Below are 6,456 nucleotides of genomic sequence, written 5' to 3' on the forward strand. Positions count from 1 at the left end.
TCCAATATGGCCAGAGATACACACAGGTGAGCTCTCCTCGGCTACCCCCTCACCCTCCTGCCCAAAGACATCACTACCCGCAAGCCACTTATTCTTGGAAACCCAGAAGGCTCAAAGGTAAACAGCACCAGGACAATAGTCTCCCCCACTTCTACCCCACCACTCTGGATCTAAACGTCCCAGCCTCGTCCTACTCGCTTGGATACCCTCTAGGTTTGGACACTGGGTGGCTCTGGCTCCTGACATTCCCCAAGTCTACCTCCTTCCAGGCCTCCCACCACCAAAGGTTCTCTATCAGAATCAGCTGCTTCTCCACTGATCTGTTTCTAATCGCTGGGGCCTGGTTCACGCTTGCCCCCCCCACCCCAATATTGATTCCATTATTTGGAGAGACATTGACGTCAGGAGTCTGGATGGGTGCCAAAACCGCCTTCTCTCCAGGCCTGAGCCAGGGCCCACCCCCCCATAACCCCCCCCAGCCCTGCGATTTCACGGAGGGGCTTGGAAAGGTCAGCTCACGGGCCAAGGTCACGTGGCATCTGCCTTCTGATACTGGACTCCTCTTGCCTTTTTTGGGACCACCGAGCAGTATACAGTTCCTCTTCCTGAGGAGAGGTCCCACACAAAGGCCCGAGGTCAGAAGTGAGGTACAAGTCTACAAAAGGGGCCCTTACTTAAATCTTTGCTGGGGCTTGCTGCACGGAGGGGGTTAGGGATGGACGGTGGCTCAGGAGAGGGTACTTAAGGAGGACTCTTGTTTTGACTCACCACACACTTGCTAGGAACTTGAAAAGGCACTGACTGAGTTTTAGTTCTGGTGTTAGGTGTTCTTAGCCTGCTAAGGAGGAATCTCCCTTTTAGGATCACCAGTTGCCCTAAGTGCTGCTGTCACTTAACCACACACCACTGATCTAGTAAGGCTTTGCCCTGTACGGATCGAAGGCCCTGCCTCTCCTGCATATCCCACCCAAGCCTGCCTCAGTTTCCCCACTCTCTCGGTCACTCCTAGCCTCCTCTAGCAGACTCTCACCACCATGTGGGTGTGGGAGTCTCTCCTTATCTCTCTCCAGCTAAGGAGCTGCACAGGGCCGCCATCAGCAACTCCTGGCGTCTGGAAGGGCTGAGCATGTCTTAGGGCCTGGATGCTGTGCTCTCAGACAAGCATTAATAGCCAACAGACAGTCCACCCTGCCTGAGCTTTGGTGATTCGGATATGGGGTCCATTCTCCAGACTTACAGAGAATTAAGGACACACTCAACACCACAGGAGAATAGAGACTGTCCTGTCTTCAGAAACCTCACCAATGAGGGGAGAGGGCAGAGAGACCTCCAATCACTGCTGTCTCTAAGGACTTGTCTAGCTTCCACCCACATTCACTGAGGGGAGAGAAGCTTTTCTTATTTCCATCTTGCAAATCACTCACAGACCCCTGGAACCCGAGAGGGGTGCAAGGAGGGGCTCTTGGACCTCAAACCCCGAAGGGTCTCCTCTCCCCACAATCATGCCTCGACACTGGGGATCGACTTCCAGCCAAGCACCAGGAACAGGGTCCTGCCCACAAGAAGCTGCTTATTCGACAGAAGAGAAAAAGCGCTGTTCTCTTACTAGATGTCCTATTTGTGTCAAGGCAGAATACAGTGGTGACCGAGGCAGACCCAGAGCCCACTGAGTTCACAGGCAACACTACCACCCTGCTGTACTATGCAAGAAAGAACACATGAGGGGATGGTTGGACCCTGCCCTGAATCAACAGAAATCTGTCCCCAAGTTCAGGGACTCTCCAACACATTCCCAAGACACAGATAGGCCCTGCTGCTTACCACAAGTCACCGCCACTGCCTAACTTCAGTTCCTTCTGATGTAGGCCTAACCCCAACTTCTGGGAACTGGGTCCCTACAGCTGCAGGGTCTAACAACTGCTCGAGCGCCTGACTCTGGTGAACCCCCCCAAACCCAAAGGGGTTCTCTTTGCCCTTTACAAAAGTAAAGGGGGACAATCAATGACCCCTTGCTCTCCATCCACAGTTCCTCCACACAGGAAGCCAGAGCCAATGTGGGTGTGGTCACCCAGGGCCACAGGAGTTCACTGTCATACCCGCCCCCAACACCCCACAGTGACTCTGGAGGAGGGGGGGCTCAGTCCACTTCAGCCTTCTTGCTTTCTGGACCCCTCCCCAAACTACACACACATGGTCCCCCCCTCCCCAACCAATCTGCATTTCAAAGAAAATTCACTCCATATGTTTCCGATTCATTTACACTTCAACTCGCTATGGGGTGGGGGGGCACAGAGCAGGACGCCTTGCCTCCAAGCCCCCCTCCCAACCCCATAGGGAGGCTGGAGAGCATGTGTCCAAAGCGACACGTCTTCCAAGGCTATGGAGCAGTTCAAGCCCGACCACCTCAGCCTGATGTGCCCCTTCCATGAACTAAGTCCTTACTGTGTAAGCATCTATGGGGCTGGGGTGGGGGTAGTATGCCTCAGGTGGTCCCACCCACTACTCTCCACGTTGGGCTGGTGAAGTCCAAGAGCATCCACTTCTTAAAGGCAGGTAGAGTCCTAGGGCTGGCTGCAGCCCAGACTCCCTAGGGCTAGTGTTCTTTTAGGGAGCAGGGAGGGGTAGGTTGGTATTCCTCAGTAAACACTGGAGCCATGAGACACAGCGAGGCCCCTACCTTTCTCCTTCTCCAGTCTGAGCAGAGGAGAGTAGAGAGGGTGCAATTAGATACAGTCTCTTCTCTCTCAGAATCACTAATGCACCTGGGAACTTTCCTGGAGCCCCAGCCCTGAGGATGAGTGGGCTGAGGGGAGGAAGATGTCTTAGGACTTGAGCCTTATACCCACCTCCCCGACACCCTGATTCTTCCTACCACAGAAGAGGTGCCCACAACTATTTAAGGAATATTTCATGGCACATGGAGGAATCTGACGGTTCACTGACCCCTGTACCAACAAACTGCTCAGACATTATGCCAAGAGCCGAGTTGGCTGGTAGGAAGGCTTGACTGCCCAGTGTTTCCACCATCCTGTTCACCAGACCACAGCCTGTGTAACAGACCAGAGGTAACCATAACCAAGTGTGTGCCCCATCTTCACCCTGGACATGTCTCTGTTCTTCACTCTGATTACCCTGTTCGCAGCACCATAACCCAGAGAGCACATGACAAAGCCTGGGTTCCCCTGGCATTGGGAAGATCACAGTCTTAGTGTAGGTCTGACTGAGCCACAGGATGGAAGCCTGAGTTTCGTGTGAACATCAGGATCTGACGTCAGTCTGAGTGTGAACTGTAGGATCAAAGGGTGGGTTTGTTTGGTTCCCTGGCAGTGCTGGAAGTCCGAGAAAGATGGGTGCGTGAACCAAGGTCCTGACATGTGTGCCTGACTGTGGGTCTGAGGGGCTCAGAGGTGGGCTCAGGGGCTGACTGACCCAAACAACTCCTTGCTAAATAAACAGGGTGAGTTCTTGGCTTTTGGGAAGTTCTGGGTGTGAGTTCAGTTTCCCTTTCTAAGTCAGATCCTGGTACGAGTCCAAGGTTAGCCCCTTGAGTCTAACCCCCCAGTTCCCCCATGTGAACCTAAGTGTGAACCAAAGGTCATCACATGACTCCACATGAGTGCTGTTGAATTTGAACATGAGCCCCATTTGTAGAGATGGGGGTCAGGGTGGAACTGGAATGGAAGGCATGGCAGCCTGACAGGGATTGCAGTGTCCTGAGAGAGCCCTTGCATTCACTCCGGAGCCCTGCGTTCTTCCTGAGTGTGAGTTTGAATGTGGGCCTCTAGTCTGAATGTGGCGGGGTCTTCTGGATGGAAGTGTCAACCCCAGAACACGCCATGGTCTTACAGAGTCAAAGTACCAGTTCCTGAGCCCCACAGAGCTTCTGAGGGCCAGTTCTAAGTCTCAACATGAGCTCATGAGCTAAAGTACAAGTGTGAGACCAAAATGAGGGCAGACCTGAAGTGAGAACACCGCCCCCCCAGAAGGTAAGGGCAAATCTGTGTGTAAATCCCACTCCCCTGGTGTGACTCTGAATGCAAGCCCGGGGAGGGTAACGCACCCCCGCACACCCCCCCATGCCCCCTGTCCGCCCCCCCCCCCCCCGTCTCTGGAATGAGTTTGAGTGTTCCAGTGTGAATCCGAGTGTGAATTCCAGAGCCACAGGAAGTCTTGAGTGTGAACTTTAAACTCTTTAGTCTTTGGGTAGGCTCAGAGTCCCAACTGGAGTATCAGTTCTGACAGAGTCTGAACCCTTAGCTCCATCTTGATCCCTCCTAGAGCCTCGGAAACCGACAGAAAGGATTTGTGTGGGCTGTCAGAGTGAAGACAGGGACAAAATAGGAGACTCAGAGACTCACTGTTCCCCTCACCTCCCAGATCCAAGCTAGCCCTGCATTCCCATGAATAGCCAATTGGGCAAGCCCCACGGTTAGACACACAAAAATACACCCTATGTTTCTGACTCCAGGACACACAATAGTTGACTAAGGCACAAACACTCTGTATTCTCAACTCTTACCACCTCAGGGGATGTAGCACACAAATACATCCTGTGACACAGACACAAATATATCACAGGCAAAACAACTTGTGTTAAAGAAACACAGCATATAGACACATGCCCAGTGTTGCCGGCAAGATAAGGTGCTAGACTCGCGTGCGTGCGTACACACACACACACACACACACACACACACACACACACATACACACATGCGGGGGGGTGAGGGGGATGAATTCTCAAACAGAGAGACTAGACAGAAAGAAAGAAAATCCTGAATTTTCAACAAGGCGTGAAATAGTCCTGCCCGCCTGAAGCTACTGGAGGGGGGAGGGGGCCCAGGGAGCCAGCGAGCTAGACGCTGGAGAAGCTAGGCAGAGGAGAGGAGTCGAGGAGAGCTGTCCGTCTGGTGACCTCCTCGCGGCCCAGCCCCCCACGCACGGGGAGATACACTACTCTGTACAACCTGGGGACACCCAGAAGCACCGGAGAAGGCACACATGGGCAGACTCACAAAAGAGACACTTGGGGATATGCCACAGGCTTGGAAACACACACACCAGAGGAGTTACAAAGAGACACACTGAAGGGGACTCACTGAGTGGACATACATCCAGGAGGACTCACGAGAAAACCACAGGCAGGATCACACACACACACACACACACACACACACACACACACACGCCCCACATGCAGATTCACACGGATACCCAGGCTCTGGCAGAAGCGCAGCCATCCCTTTACACTCCAGAGCACTTTGAAGTCCAGATTTCTCCCCCTCGAGAAAGAAGCAAGCTTTGGGTGCGTGGGGGGTCACTGCGACCCCCTAGCTCTGGAATTTTCCCAGACCCCGCGCATGCTGCTCAAGGGTGGGAAGAACAGGGACACTAGGACCAACCGCCCTGGCCACCTCCCTCCAGCCGCGATCGCCCAGCTTCACCACCACCACCACCACCACAACCACCACCACCACGCCCAACCCCTGGCGCGCCCGGACGTAGGGGGCTGCTGCTTGTGTGCCCCCGCCCCCGAGTTTACGGGCAAAGTTTCTCGTGAACTTTCCTACCTCCCCCGACCGCGGGGCCCACGCGTGTCCCCACACTTTACCCGCACGCACGAGGGCCGCGGATCTGTCCGCCTGAGCGTTCGAGGGTCAAGCCTCGCGCAGACCGACGCGGAACACTCACCGCGCCCTCGGGCCACTCGGGCTCCGCGCCGCGCCCTTCGGCCGCTGCAGGCGGTGAGGGAGGCAGGAGCGCGGAGTGAGCACTGCGGCCGGATCCCACTGCCGAACCCCGCGCCGCGCCGGCTGGAGCCGCCGCCTCCACTGCCGCCGCCGCCGCCCGCTCTGCACCGGCTCCTCTGCTCTCCGCGGCTTTAACCCCCCCATCCTCCTCCCTCCCTCGCGCGCTCCCTCCCTCCTTCCCTCGCCCATGTGACCGCGGGCGCCCGCTCGGCCGCGCGCGCCCTTGCTCCCCTCCCCCTCTCGCCTTGTCTCCCCCGCGCCTCCGCTGCCGCGCACCACGACCCCCCTCCCCGCCACGGCCCCCGCGCGCCTCCGCTTTGGCACGTTCCCGCGCCTGGCACGCGCGGCACACTGGCGGGGGCACGCTTGCCCGCGCAGGCCTGTGAGCCCCCACTCCCACTCGCCCCGCGCTGGCAGGCGCCCTACCCCCCGCTGGCACGCTCGCCCGCACTGGCACGCGTGGCCCCCTCGCATTCGCCCTTTCTCCGGCGCGCCCTCTGGACCGCTATGGACCCCGTGCTTCACGCGCGCTCGGGCCGCGGGTCTTACAAACGCGCGCGCACACCCACACCCACTCCTCCCGCTCTCCTAGGGCGGCCGGGCGCGCACCCACCCCCAAGTGATCGCTCATCACACTCTCAGCTTTGGCCAGGTCTCTCCTGCACACAGTCGTCTGTTCTGCCCCTCTGTTCGCACCGACACTCTG

The 6,456-nt window shown here is 56.7% G+C and overlaps 1 protein-coding gene across 2 annotated transcripts in view; it reads right to left on the bottom strand.

Moving 5' to 3' along the window:
- The window catches only part of Cntfr (ciliary neurotrophic factor receptor), a 37,604-nt gene extending 31,748 nt beyond the window's left edge, over positions 1 to 5,856 (bottom strand). The window contains 1 exon segment of one of the 2 annotated variants that reach the window (NM_001003929.2): positions 5,692 to 5,856. The gene's annotated coding sequence lies outside the window, so the exon portion shown is untranslated. 2 annotated transcript variants of the gene reach the window in all.
- Positions 5,857 to 6,456: the final 600 nt, after the last annotated feature.

Source organism: Rattus norvegicus, chromosome 5 (genome assembly GCF_021556685.1).
Source record: "Rattus norvegicus strain SHRSP/BbbUtx chromosome 5, alternate assembly SHRSP_T2T, whole genome shotgun sequence".
NCBI lineage: Eukaryota > Metazoa > Chordata > Mammalia > Rodentia > Muridae > Rattus > Rattus norvegicus.